The 15,417-nt window shown below is 38.4% G+C and overlaps 1 protein-coding gene and 1 long non-coding RNA gene across 3 annotated transcripts in view; one reads left to right on the forward strand and one right to left on the reverse strand.

The window, feature by feature from the left end:
- The window catches only part of KIF26B (kinesin family member 26B), a 276,066-nt gene that overhangs the window by 90,317 nt on the left and 170,332 nt on the right, over positions 1–15,417 (forward strand). The gene's annotated exons all lie outside the window — the stretch shown is intronic.
- Positions 10,264–12,766, reverse strand: LOC135297302 (uncharacterized). The gene is made up of 3 exons (XR_010359339.1): positions 12,627–12,766; positions 10,513–10,600; positions 10,264–10,330 (listed from the first exon to the last, which is right to left on the reverse strand). It is a non-coding gene; the product is annotated as an uncharacterized LOC135297302 (long non-coding RNA).

The following is a 15,417-nucleotide window of genomic DNA, read 5'->3' on the forward strand; positions in this document are numbered from 1 at the left end:
AGACTGCTTTGACACTTGTAAAGAGTTCTGTGGATCTCCCTATCTTTTAAAGGGATTTCAGTCCTTCCCTGCTCAGAGAAAAGTCTTTTAAATTATTGAGGTTTTACCTGAGAAGGGCTGTAATTGTTTGTGCAGCTGCTGGTGTGAATTACAGGATACCACAGTCTTAAGTACACTTTTGTTAGTTACCAGTGATTATTGAACACTTCCAAAGAGAAAAAAAACCCTCTGGGCCTGGGGTGCTAATGTAAGAATGAAAAGTCCAAATTCCTTGATGAAATTATTGCTTCTTGTCATTTTCATAGAGAATGCAATATTAAATTTAATGCATAACACTTTTATTAATTTATTATCACAAGCTGGTAAAGTAGCTAAAACAAAAACATCACATTAAAGAAAAAGCTTTGAGTCCTTAGGAGTTCAGACTGATTCAGGGTATGCTTTCAAAGGGAAAGGAGTTGATAATAGTGACTAGATTAAGCTGGTTACACTTTTTTCTAGAGTCAAAGCCCTCCAGTTTTTACTAAAATATTAAATTACCTGCTTGGCTCTCATGTTTGTGTGCCTTTAAACCAACAGCATCATGGTGGTAGTCCCACAGCATAAAACAGTAGGCATTTCCTTGGTCTTCTAGTTATCCTCCTGGATCTGCACGAGAATCTTTCATGTCTTAAAGTAGATAATTTCAAAAGGCAAACAAAAGGAAATTTAGAACAGTGTGTTTGGTAGATTTGAGTGACAGGAAGGTCAGAATGAGCCCAAGAACTGGAGAAAGTCAACAGTTCCAGGAACAATTTAGGCCATAAAAGGGAATGATGGGTAACAGAAAATGTGGAGGCTGATGTGGGTGAGCACCTCCTGCTCCTGACCTTGAGGCTGTGAAATTTGTCTTTCGTAAGCAACAACACAGTGCATGTAAGGATTTGAGTAGGGGAATTGTGAACAGAACATATTCACAGAAAAAGTGTTCATTTCTCCCCTGCACTTAAAAAGACTCTTTTGACCAAAAGTTTGGAAAATTAGATCTTAAACTACTGAGATCCTCTTGGCCCCAGGCATAATGATCTCAAGCCTATACAGAATTGTAAAAGGATTTTTTTGTGTACAATTGATGAAAGCCTACAGTATGTGCTTTTTGTTACCTCTTTATGTGTAACGTGTGTTTAGAAGAACAGTTCTCTGAGAATGTACCAGCTTGTTCTGGAGCATTGCTGTGTTGAATGATTTGTTTGGAGTTTACTTAGGTCATGGCTGTCATATAACGCATCAATTCATTCAGGCTCAGGCTTTTAAAAAGAAACTGGTAAGGATTGGATTTGGGTGCAAGATGGAGAACCAATGCCTGTGTGGGAGGTATTGCCATCCAGGATTTTTATGCCAACCTTTTTTTTCCAAGTCTTTGCTCTGTAATTTATTTCTCTTCCGTCTGCTGCTGCTTCTATTGCTCAGTGTTCAGCAGAATGAAGATAAAATGTTAATGGTTGCTACATTGGTGCCAGGGTAATTTAAGTAGCTTCTAAGGCATGTAATGCAAGGTACAGAAATCAAGTTACTTGCTCCATTTGCAGACTAACAGGTGTCTTCCATAATTATTCCATGCTTCCTAGAGCCAGACCTATTTTACCAAAGCATCTTAGCAACAACAAAAAAAAAGAGATTTGTATACTGACCGCTCTAGTATTGTGTTCTCCTGCAACCACTCACAATTCCCTGAGATACCAAATGCTGGATGTATTTTGCCTTTGTGCAGTTAGGCTTTGGTCCAGAATTTCTTGGATGGCTTATATTTCAAAAGCAGTTCAGTCACCATATGTATGAGATCCATGTTTGACTATGATGGCTCCCTGAATGTAGTAAAAACCTTTTTGTTCCTATAACTGTGAGCTCCTGAATGATGGTGCTGAGCAGATGTGTGCAAATTCTTGCACTGATTTTTTTTTTTTTTTTCATTCTGTGATCTGGACTCTTAACAAAGTGGCTCCATAATCAGACTATACACTGAATGTGTGAGAGTTTTATTTACAAAGATTGTTTGACTGGGCCAAGAAACAGATTGTCAAACAAATTCGTTGGCACTGAAATTATATCCTTGCTTGATTATCTCTGTTGCCCTCTTCCCCCATGCATTAGTTGTTATCTTTGAAGTAGTTTTCCTCTTGCTAAAAGCCTTTTAAAACCAAGTCACTAATAATTAGATATGACCCCACTAAAGTCAGCGTATGTCATCAGTTGACATTTTGCCATGATTGTTTGATCATCCAATTTGTATATTACAGGAGTTGACTATTTGTATTTTATTCCTTCTGTCTACCCCTTCAACTAACAGCCCAGTCGTATAATGCTTTTCTAATATCATCAAGGGGGGAAACTGGAGTCTGTGTGAACTGTAGGTGAGGTTTATTTTTTTGTGTTATTCTGATATGATTTGATCTCTTATGGCATTTTTATGCATGGCTTAACGACCTTAGAATCATTACTTTCTCCCTTCATGATACTGGGGTGACCAAGGGAAAAAAGAGGTAAAGGGTATCCCATGGACTGAAAAGAGCTAAATAGGCTTATCCTGTGAATATGAAAACCCCGTGACTCAATTGTGATGTGAGGAAGAAATCTGGACTATTATAGGAGTGAGTTAATCCTGCAAATTAGCAAAAGCCAGAAGATCACAATTAGTGAGGATTTGTAGTCTTGGTTTCCTTCCCTGTTTGTAGCTTAAGGATTTTGTCCATGTGAGACTAGTTTCATTTCTTAAATAATAGCTGTGCTGATTGCTTGCATTAATTGAAAAAAATAGAAACTGAGAGGAGGTGTTTCAGCAGTGAGAAAACTGATGTAGAGAGGGAATAGAGAAGGGGGAAGACAAACTGATACATTGAGGCAAAATTGTCCTTTTATTTCCTATGATATAAACAAGATGGCAAAGAACTAGGGAGAAAAATGGTCAGCTCCTGCTTTATTTCATGGTTTGAGAACATAGAGAGCTAGTACAGCCAATTTGGAGGTAAAAGGAAATACACTTTTTATGCAATGTAGAGGGTTTTTTTTGAAATTATTAGAAAAAGTATTGAGGCCAAAAGCTTAGGAAAAATCATAAAATGATTGTGTATGTGGGCAATTAAAAGGTCCCTTCTTTATGATATTAGGATAAAAGAGTAGGATATAGAATAAGGTATTTGATATTTTATAATCTGTGGACAAGGTTTCTTTAACTACATACAATATAGGTAAGGACGAGAATTTCTGAAACTGCCACTGAATCTTGCTGGCACAGGTATAACTGTGGGAGGAGGATACTCAGTGCTTAGATGAACTCTGTGTCCCTCTGTTCTGGAAGTGGGTGAGCAGTGCTGTGTTGTGGAGAGACGCCTGTGATAAACAGATCAGAGTTTTCTTGGGTTGAATCATTCATCTGAGAAACGTTTTGGTCTTTACTTTTGTGTAAAAACTCAGTCTTGTGGGTGATACTCCTGTATTTTGCTAATTTTTCAGCATCTGTTGCAAAGAGAGAGGAAAAAGAAATGTACTAAATCAAAAGCAACTCATTCTAATTGAGATCAGAAGGAGGAGATGGCAAAGGAATTGGAAAACAATTTTTAGGAGTTTCCATTTAAATTCCTAAGGGATATCACTCAAAAAAACCGCAAATCAATGTACTGTCTCATTGACTAAGACATTTGCTTCTCACATTGCTTTACACAAATGGGACATAGAATTAAAATTAGATTTAGAAACACCATATTTTTGTGCCTTTTGTAGAATTCTGTTCTTTGACTTCTTAGAAAAGTATTTGCGACTTTAAATATGAAGAAATATCTTACTGTGCAAAAAATAAACATACAAAACCTTTTGCTCTGATACTATGCTGTGCTTATGGGAAGTAAGGAATGTGTGGCTAGAGACTCATGTAACTCTGAAATGTGATTCCACAGAGCTATCATGGAAAACCATTGTTTTCTTTTCTCTAAAGTGCTTCTGAAATGGCATCAGAGATGGAACATCAACTTCTCTGTTGGGCCAATTCTCTTTAATTCAGTAGATTTGAGTTAAAGTGGTTGGTTCTCCACTTGTATTCCAGGGCACTGAGGACTTGAGAGATGGGTGTTGTCAGATAGAATACATTTGGGACCAGACCCTCTTCTGTCTCACTCCAGGATAATGGCTTTGCAGCTGACATGGCTACATTGGTGTAATACAGATAAGACTGAGCAACATCAGCCCTGTAAGATCTGATCAGCCAGAGTGTGACAACAGCTGTGGTGATGGGAGCAAATGTGGCATCTGGCACTCAGAGGGGCCTCCACTTCCCTTTTGGGTTGGTGAATGGAGCTTTTTTTCTCCATACTCTTCTTGTGTCACCCTGCTCTGAAGGGTCTGTTGGAACTGCTCTTGACAAATGAAAGCAGAAACCTGATTGTCCAGCTTCTTTTGAACTTTGAATGTGTCAAGATGTGTTTTATGAAGAAAAAGGAAGAATTGCATCTGTACAAGGGTGAGGAAAAACCTCTCTCAGCTAATGAAATCTTCTTGTAAGTCTGCAAACTGCTCTGAAAAGAAATGAAATTGCACTTCACCTTTCACTTCCACATAACCTCTCAAGCAAAATTCAGAGCTGCTCCAAAGTTTACAGGAATGGTAATGACCTTTCATCTTCCCAAGAGGTTGGGTGGTACTCGTTGTGACTAATGTTGCTAGCAAACCTCAGCAGAAGGATCTGTAGCTCCTCCTTGTATGACAGCACTGAAGTTGCCATCACATCTGTCATTCAGGTATCTGAGGGCTTGAGTTCTATACACCAGGAAAGTGTCAGGTCTGACTGGTAGATGTGAGTGTCAAGTGACTGTGGTACACTCAGTGCAAGGTCACAGTTGTGTGCATTGGTGTGAGAGTGAAATATTTCTATTGTGAGGGCTCTTTTAATCAAATACACGCATCTGTCAAGCTTTACTTCAAATTGATACTTTTTTAACTTGGGAAAGTGGCATGTATAAGTGTATATTAAATATCTGCCTAAATTTATGTAAGGGCTAGTGAGAAGGGCAAAAAAAGAATTAAAAGTTGGAGCTCTGCTTGATGAAATCACTTTTGCTTCCCTGACTTTGCTGCGGCTGCATGCTCAGTGTCACTGGGTAATTATAAAACACCTGTAATGTGAATCCTGCCAGTTCCTTACATCAAAGCTATTAATAAAAGCAGAATTTAGGCCTGGTTTTGTAAAAAAATCCCACTTTTTCAAAGCATATAGTGATATACTCTTTCCTGTAAAAGATAGATGACAGATATGGTTTATTATTGCTTTCCTTCCTGACAGGTTTCAGGCTGCTGGAGCTAGGCAATGTAGCTGGATTTAAACACAAATCATAAGCACAGTCATTCCTTTGTTTTCTTCTTGTATATTTCTTGGTTATTGCAGTGCCACACAGAAAATGGAAAATGAATTCAAGTGCTATTAAAGAAATTATACAGAGTGCATCACAAGAAATGTAATGAGATACTATCAGTGCCTAATTGATCAGTCTCTCTGATCCCTGAAGACTTTGTGTGAAGTTTGTTGCCAGTGTGCAGGAGGTAGAAAAGGATGTGACATGATTTGTAATCGTGCAATACTGATACACCATGGTTGTGATCAGAGACAGGACTGACAGGGAAAATGCACTCTGAAAGCTTTGTCTGCATTTGGACCAGTCATTTTGAAGAGTCTTGCAATACTAGGTAGGTTTAACTGAGGCTTAGTTTGCACACTTGTTGAGATTTCTAATACTTTTGCTTTGAAGTAATGTAAACCAAAAATAATATTGTTTGTCCTGTCCAGTAAATAATATAACAAGATACTATTCAAGTGACTTAAGAGAACAACGCAGCAAAAGTTTCCTGGCCACCACGCTTCTTTGACAAATTACAAAAACATCAGAGGGTGTTCTAAAGCTTATCTATTTTATTTTACTTTTAGATGTGAATGCTGAATGAGGGATCAAGTTGTTTTCATGCAGCTAAGTGCTTTAGAGGGAAAAATCTAGTTCTCATGTTACTGGCTTTTCATTGTTTTCCATCCTTAGTCAGTTATCACAAGGGTCTTTGCCTCTGTAATCCTAAATGCCAGGATATGCCATTTGCAGCCAGGATTTAGTAGTGATGCTTATGATCTCCTGACTGTTGTCTTGCACTTCAGAACCTTTGTAAAGATCCTTTTAAACATTTCCACAGCCCAACTTATCAGGATTTATTCCTATTTATGTAAAAGTAGATGAAATGCAGACACCTGACCTGCTTTAGTTCAAGGTTTCTGGAAAGGGGCTCGAGATAGTGGTGTTATATATGTGCAGATTGTGAGATTTTCTCAGTCTCAGTGATGTGGATTTCTCTGCTTCCTTTTCCGTTCACTGCTCAATTACCTTAATAATATATTAGGAATATTTGCTACCTCTCCCTGCCATCTCAATGCTTTGTCTCTGAAGCAGGGACAGTTGGCACCACTGCAACGGGCCATTACTTCTGTGGCCTCTAGGCATTTTATGATCCAGTGAATATGAATAATAAAGCACCTTATTCCTCCTCTGTTCTCCGGGGAAGGTGATTTCAAGTGTGGCAGTGGAGGATTATTATGGCTTGGCTTCCTTTTGAGCATGAGAGGGTGGGAGGGCATCTATAAGTTATAAATGCATTAACAGAAATACTGGAAAACAACTGTTTTACTCCTCAGCTTGCTTACTTCTATCTGCTGGAAAATTTTATATGATTCATGATAAAAATAATTCTTTGGTAATGCTATTGCTGCTGGTATTCTTTTGCCCAGTTTGAATACATTGAGTATAAATACCTCTTAGTTATTTCTTGAAGAATCTGTAGATGTTAACAGAGAAAGCCAAAGGACCTATCAGTAGCCACAACTCTACTACAGCAAGAGTAGCAAGAGTTTGTGTTTAGGCCATTAGAGAATTTGCTCCCAAGGCTTTTAAAATGTTGCATGGACATGGACTGGGGAAAAATGAAATTTTACTGGGAAACATATAATGTAAACCCGGTTGAATTGGTAACTGTAATATTTTTCAGACTTTAAAATCCATATCTCTAAAACGATAAAAAATACTTGGAGGGAGGAAACAAATTTTATTGTGCTGTGCTGTATGTGTTTAGAAGTGTATGTACAGGAAGGTTGAAGGATATGCCTTAGATGGCTGCTATGCAGCCTGTGAAGAGATGAGAGAATAACCTTTTCTCCTCTTACACTCAGGACAAAAAGGGCCATCTTGTCATTGCGTGTGTTGAGGTTAGTTTTTTCTGTGCCTGCCTGAAAGAATCAATATCAGAGTGGATTATGAAACAGAAATCATAAGGGCTCAGAACAATTTGAAAAAACATTGGTAACAGAAGGGACTGACTAAAAATATCTTGCTGGTTGATTGTTTTTTTATCTTCAAATATAGCTTGAGCTGGAATTTTTATCAACTGTGCAGAGTTCATACACTCTGCCTTTTACAACAAGCTGCTACTGTGCTTTCTGAGAAGAAAAGAAACTTGCAAATAAGGACTTTGCTTTAGTGGGATTCACTTGAAAGCATGCCCTTGGGAAAGAAAAATACTATAGAAGTTCTAAATTGACCTCTGAAGTTTTTAGGTTTTAGCATCTTTGAAACATATTTTTTCAAAAAGCTCCTGAGCCCAGGATATATCTTTCTTGTTTACCGTGCCTTGATTTCTGACTTTATAAAAGAATTCCAGGAAATATTAAAATCCTTTCATTCTCCTACAGTACTCTGTTTTTTCCTAGGCAACATTACAGTAATGCTTTTCTGCTGGAAAATGGAAAAAATTTGTTTGAAAAAGTAATAATTTTTTGTTGGGAGTTTTATAATCATCTATTCATGGTGGATAAGACTGAACCCTTTGTGAACAAACCCCGTTGTCCACAGGGGACACTGCAGTAAGCATCAGCAAGCATTAATTCCAGAAGGCTTGGTTGTTGTCCTGCATATGTGGTCCTGCTCTACATTTTGGAGCTGGTTCATGCCCATCTTGTATTCCGTTTGTCCTACGGTAAATGTCTGTGCAGGATGCCTTATGAAGGGTCTATAGTAAACCTGGTGAAGAGACAGTGGCACCTTTTACTTCAGTTAAACAGATTACAGCACTATGCTTGCACTGTGGTCAGTGATCCTTCTTTGACATGTTACTGTGGAGCAGCAAATCAGTCCATGATGCTCTATTAAAAAAAGTAAATAAAATAGAATAATAGTTCCTTTCAAAAGTTAATTTAAAAGTAACTTCTGAAAATTTTACATTGCAAGCCCACTAAATAAAATGGAGGGGAAGCATTCAAAACAGTTCATGTGCAAAGAAAAATTCTCAGTGTAATAAGCCAAAATTAAAACTGAAGATGACAATGAGACTTTTATTACAGTTCAGAATAGTTTACTAGAGTTCAGACATCATTTCAGATGGTGTGCTAGTTTGGTGTTATTATATTTGAATTTCATTAAATACATTTAATTAAATCTATTGTAAATCTGTTTTATCCCCAAGGGGCCAGTTAGTATAATCCTTCTGTTTGCTTACAAAAATAACAACCAATTGTTCCTGCACTAATTTTAATCACTGTTTATTTTTAAGCAATAATGAAGTGCATTTTGTCTGTTTAGTTTTTTGTGCAAAGTCCTTGGGGCAATGAATTTTTGTTGTTGTTTGTGTCCGGTGTCGAAGAAATTTGTATTCATTGTCAGAGTGTTTAAAAAAAGATAAAAAGAATAAAAAGAAGTAAAACAGTGCCATTAGTTTAGGCTGACTTTAAAGAGAAAGAAATGAATGTAGTTGTAAGACTTGCTAGTATACATTCAGACAGTAATAAAAATGAGCAAATTCTACTAGGATGCAAAAATTTAAATAATGACAAGAGTCTTAGACAATTTACAAAGCACAAATCTACCTGAGATTAATGTAGTTCAAAGACAGGCTTTTATAACAAAAGCTGGAGGAGCATGCTGTGGATAGGTACTGTGAACAAGTTTTGCTGTGAAAGTGTACACACAGTGCAGCTATGAGTAAAGAGTAAATAATCACTAGTATTTACTGTGTGTGCTGCATCCCAGAGTTAAATGCATTGGGCAGCAAGATGCATAAGACCTTGCACATGATTGTATTTGTTTTTTACAGCACCTTTCTTAGCCAGCAAGTCATGCACAGTCATTAAAGCTGTGTGGTGTCAACCTTTGGTTTGATCTGAGTTCTGTTGTAGTGGAAGATAATTCCTGATGAATCAGGTTGTTATTTGTCCACTCAGAATTGCCATGATAGGTTATACTGATGGAATTTGAATGAATATAATGTCCTGCGGAATGATTGTTGCTTGTTAGTGCTGCATATGTTAGTGCTGAATGGATATTCAGTTGTTCTCTCTCCTGCATTTTCAGAAACAGCTGTAGAGCACACCCAGAGCAAAGCCTATGCCTCTTTCTCTCTCTAAATTATTTTTTCAGAATGGTGCAATTTTGAGAATATCATGTCTGTAGTATATATCTTCCAAACTGATCACTGAATTTTTCAAATCCCATCTGAGAATAGAAAGGAGTTATATCTCAGCATTTTCTGCAACAGAGTAATTTGAAATCAGTGATGAGAGCCAAATATTGGTCTTCATCTGACCTTATTCAGATGTTCATTGGAGATGGGGATTTGTATTAATTATTCAGTCTGCAAGTGAATGTGCACAAAATTAAAGCTGAGAATGGACAGTTAGCATGTTTAAAGTTCTTAGTGTACAAAGGCCCTAAGGGGACACGTGGGAATGTCATCTTTGTTCTGTAAAGCTGTCATAGTGAAGACGGATTATGATGGTTCCTGCAAACCAAAATGCAAATTACATATACTGGGGGCAGATCATTGTGTGCACTTGAATTAAATGCTAGGTCAGCTTTGGATAATGTAGTATTGAGTTAGAGCCTGGAAAACTGTGCTTAGCTTGGATCCCTTCAAGGCTTGCAAATCTAAGCTGAAACAAACAATTTGAATGGAAAACATGACAGAAGTTGCAGCAAATGAGAGGAGACAAAAACATGATTAGCTTGTAAAAGAAGAGTAGTCTAGGAGCATATGTAAAAAGCTGAGGCTGTTCAGTGCTGTGTGTGAAAGATCCATTCCATTCCAAGTAGAGTGCTGAACCAAGTGTGTGTCCTGATGGCCACAAGTAGTTCCATTTGTGCCACTGAAAGGGAACCAGAACAGAGAGAGGCTCAAATACTAATGATTTACAGTATGCACCAACTAAATTTAATCTGATTATGTCCAGTTGAGGATGTGTTTCTCCTCTTTTTTCCTTTCATTAGCTGAGAGGGCAATAAATCTAGAGCAAACAGAAGACAGCATAGCATAACTGAGCACCTTGTCAGCCTATGGGATTCACCCCAGGAAGTGGCCTCCAACTCAAATGCTTACAGTTGGATGATTTTTATGACTGCTAATAACAGCTGTAGCTATGCAAACTAGGGTAATAGGGCAACCAAATGTACGGCTTAAGGAATTCACCTTCAGAGCAGAAAGCAACTGTTTCTGTCCAGGTCCTGGTCTCATTTGAAGGCTCTTCTGAAACCTTTTGAATTCTTTTCATGTATTCCTGTTAAAAGTTAAAATTGTTGCTGTAATAAAATACTTTTAAAATGTTAGCAGGATTTTTTTTTATTATTAACATGAAAGAAAGATGTGTTCACTTATTGTGACAGATTAGAAAGGCCAGCCTTGTTAAATTTATAGAGGTCACTCCTGCTGATGCGTAACTTCTGCAGCACAGTCAGGGTTTTTTTCTTTAGCAAAAAAAGCTAAAGACTCCTCTGGAAATGAGACACTCTTGGCTGTTCCCATGAGCACTGGTAACTTGATATCAGCTGTTGCCCCATCTTCACATTGGTACAATGAAGGATGGAGCATCTTCAAGGGACTATTCATAGTAGGGAGACGGAAAAGGGCAATTTGGATTGTTGTGGTATCTGCCACCACTAATATCACTAAACCTGTGTCAGCAGTTTATAAAAAAGCTGATAGTCATGACTTATTTCCAGTGGGGAAGCCACTGGAATGGTGCTAGTTTCCAAATAGAAACTTTCAAGATCCCTGGGGGTCAAACCTATGCACCTTTCCATGAGCAGGTTGGTAAGAGACCTGCCAGCTGTGTACTGATCTTAGCCCCCAGAAAAGGAGGAGCTAAGGTCTTGCTCACCGTGTGTGTGTGTGGACTGAATTTGCATTGTGCCACATTCTTATGCAGTAATCATTGCAGGAATCTCTAAGCCTGTCAGATGATTTTTCCATACTGTAAATGAGGTAGTTCTCTCTCCTTGTATTTTCATGGTGGAATTGAACCATATGCCTTTGCTTAAATAAAGACTAATGATTCCACCTATGTGTGGACAAACTAATTTGTGTGTTTTTATCCCTTATCCTCTTGCTAGCTACAGAAAGAGGTTCCTTTCTGGGTCAATAATGCCATTTAAGTTAAGCCCACATGCTGTCACACTCTGGTAGCTTCTAGAGCTGTTCTTGTCAGTGACAAGTGAAAGGTCAGTGTCTCACAGATTGTTGTTTGTGATAAGGAAACAGCTACAGTAAGATTTGAACTTCTTATGATGTCTTGACACTGCTGGCAGTTGGTAACTGATCAGAGAAATGAAAGCTTATTTTCATAACAAATGCATAACTCCTGCACGCAGTGCAATAGAGCTGTGCCTCAGCTTCAAAAATGCAGCCACTTCATTTACTGCCCCACATGTGCAGACAGGAGTCAGACATACTCCTCTTTTGATTGTGCACCAGTTATTTTAGCACAATTAGCCTGGCTGCTGAGGACTCAAAAGGTAGCTGATGCAACAAAGGATTACTGTGAGACTGCTGAATCTGGATGTATGAAAGCAACTTTCACTGAGTCACACAAAAGAAAGGCATTTTCTCCTGTAAAATGTTACTAATCTGATAGAGAATAAGTCGTAGCGCAAAAAGATCCAATTAATTTCCAGCTGCACAGATTTATAATGCAGCAAGATATACAGGTAACTAAGAGAATTAACAACTTCATGAAAGCAGATTTTTAAAACAAATTCTGAAAGCTATAGGCAGCCTCAGATTTCCAACAGATTGATATGTTATTGCTGTCTTCTTGATGAGAAAGGAAGCAGTTTTATTGTGTTGCTGCACAGTGCCTTTTTTTGAATTGCTAAAATGCTTAGAGACACAAAATTGAGAACAGAACCTCTCTTTTCTAGCTGATGTTCCTATTTTTCATTTGCAGAGTTGGTACGGGAACATGCTAACTGGGAAACCTTACATTGCTTCTCTGTCAGCAGAGGCTTGGCTGGTGGAACTTTGTGAATAAGGGGTGTACCTGGGCCTGGCTGATGGTGCTTTACTCGAAAGGGATGGCTCACAGCCCTACAGGAGTCTGCCTTTGGCAAGTCTGCTTCACTAAGGGCCCTGTGGGGCAAGGACGGCCTGAATATTTATACCCCAGGATGGCTATCCAGCCTGTAGCTTTCTTGGAGAGGAGTAGGAAAGGCTGGCATAATCCTGAAGGAACATGAGAAAACTTTGAGGGTATTGAAAAAGGTAGTTCTGATAGCTGTTGTGGTTCTGTAACAAGGTAGAGGCCTTACCTTTCAGAAAATAGTTTGATGATTAAGAAGTAACTAATAAGTAAAATTTGCATGCTGTGTCCCTCTGACGAAAGGAGTACTGCAGACTTGAATCTACTTCTGTACAGGGAGTGAGTTCACTTGAGGTAGACATCCTGTCCTGAATTCAAGGTGTTACCTTGTCATAAAAGGAACTCTGGTTTGACAAACAGGACATCCCCTCACAGAGCCATGCTGGCTGTGACTGGTGACTGTGTTATCCTCCAGCTGTTTTGCAATAACTCCTAGTATGGTCTTCCTCATGATTATAGCAGGCACTGAAGTGAGACTGATGGGTTGTAGTCACCAGGGTCATTCCTTTTACTCTTCCTGAAAATTGGGACAGTGTTTGCAAGCTTTCAGTCAATCAGGACCTCTCTGGATATCCAAGACTGTTCAGTAATCATTGTGAGACTTCTCACAATGACATCAGCCATCCACTTGGATAGTACTCTTGGATAAATCCCACCAGGTCTCTTAGAGGGATCCAACTGGAAAAGAATCCCTGTTTCGTAAGGCAGAACTCTTAAGTGTAAAAATTTGAGGAAAATGCCTTATGGAAAAGGAATCCATCATTATTTGGATGCCTGATCAGCCTCTAAGTAGCTGATGTTGAGACATTCAGCAATTCATGGCAAAATGTTTCCATTTAATGAGCTCTTGAGTGTGACATGAAACTAAATATAACATAGCAGCTTTGATGGGAAGATGTGCCCATGCCTGCAAAAATTTGGATTTCATCTGTGCTGGCGAGTGCACTGGATCTGTGTAAATAATAATAGTGATAATGATAATAGTCATCTTCATCATTATTATCTGCTTTATAGAGGGACATGGGACGTGGCTGCAATAGTGAAAAGTTATCTTTCTTTTGGACAGCAGGGAGCTGGAGATTGTAATTAAACTCTACATGCTACATAGTAACTAATTTATTTTTAAATAAAAGTAGTTTATGCTAAATCATGACTCTGATTAAATACAAAGCAGAATCATCATTCTTGCCCTGCCAGTGATTCTCCCTTGGAAAAACCTCACTCTTTCTAAGGTGCCTTGTTTTGTGTTTACCCACAATCTGTGCTGTTACAGTAGCCCCTTCTGCTAGATCAATATATCAGATTTTGTGTGCAAGTTGGCATAAAGTAGGAGCAAAGTGCACAAAGACACGCCCTAGAGCTTCAGTGCTCACACCGAACAGCACATTGTCTTTGCTAAGCAGCTTCAGTACTCTACATCCAAGAAAGAGTTTGAATGCAGCAGACATTATGTGTGTCCTTTGTCAGCCTCTTTCTTGTAGAACACATTATTTTGACAAGGAAAGGGCTGTCAGGATCTGCTGTCTTGCTCTTGTTCAGTAGTTACACTGGTCTCTGGCTATAGAGCTGCTCAGTATTTTACTGAGAGAGAAAAAGGTCATAATCAAATGGCAGAATGCTGTAGGATTGTGTCAGTGCCCTTAGCTACAGCAACTTGCTTACTGGTTCAAAATGATTTTTTTTCTAAAGGTGAACTTTGTTCTGAATAATTCTTTAAATGCCTCTTCTGTTGTAGTGAGTGATTTCTGAGAGATGCAGAGTAAGTCCTTGGTACTCTGTGGTGTATTAAAAGATGAATGACTTTGAAAATCACCACCACTTTCAAGTTGCTCTGATTGAATAGCATAATTGTTCCTTTTTGCCCTGTGAAGGATGTGTTAATAATTTGATAGTTGTGTGGGCAGCACAAGATTTCTCTTTTTTCTCTACCCATCTGCCCTTAATATCCAACTACAGTTTAATGGTAGTTCAATAAACACTCTACCAGCTTTAACTCCAAACATTGAAAGCTGTATTTAACAAGGGTATTTGAAACGGACCCATTTTTATTAATCTTTTCTATTTTCACATGCTGTCTCCCCACAACATGGTAAAATTATGAAAATGAAATGTAATAAATGTCAAATTATCCACATTTGTCTTTCTTTTTATACTGAGTACAACGAATCCTAGCTGTTATCTTGTCCTTTGAATGCTACCAAACATAAATTTATGCTGCACTTTTTTGTTACTGCGCAGAACTTAATGCAGAATTCCCATGTTAAGCAAAAATGATGAAGTCATTATTACCAGAAGGGCTCAGAGAAAATTGCTAACTTGTGGGAAGAGTGCCTACTACTTACTGATAAATTCCCTTAGTGAGAAATGCCTTTTGCAGGTGAGGTAGAATTCCAATATTTTTTTCATTAACCTCCCTTCTGAAGAGACTCAAGAAGTGTCAGCTCCTGCTCCGTTTCTTTTCTGATGCTGCTTCCTATAGGCAAGTTACTGTAATTCCACTGACAGTTTTAGTGGCTGGGAAGCTTGTGGCTGACAGAAAACATCAGGTTTTTATCTCATTCTGCAATCTACTGCACCAGCACATCAGACAGTGAACTCTTATGCGCTAAAGGAAGCAGGCAAATTCTTTCAGTTTTCAAAATTAGTTTGTAAATTTGAGTCTTGCCTCAATGTTTAAGAGTTAGTAGATCAAGCCCAGGAAACACAGGGCTGCTTAGTTCTTGGGAAAGCTTTGGTTTTCCATGCATGTGTCAGAAGAAGGATCACATGCAGTATGTAGTGTGAGTTGTGCCTCCCACTGCTTGTTTCATCACTCCCATCCTCCAGAAACCAGCCTCCTTGAGCCAAATGGGAAGAATAACTTTATCTTGTTTTGACAGAAGAAATTGATGAGCCAAAAGGAGTTGGTTGGAAGGTAAAAGATTAATATTGTAGAACAGCCAGAATACCTGATTGTGCGT

Source organism: Passer domesticus, chromosome 3 (genome assembly GCF_036417665.1).
Source record: "Passer domesticus isolate bPasDom1 chromosome 3, bPasDom1.hap1, whole genome shotgun sequence".
In the NCBI taxonomy this organism is placed as follows: domain Eukaryota; kingdom Metazoa; phylum Chordata; class Aves; order Passeriformes; family Passeridae; genus Passer; species Passer domesticus.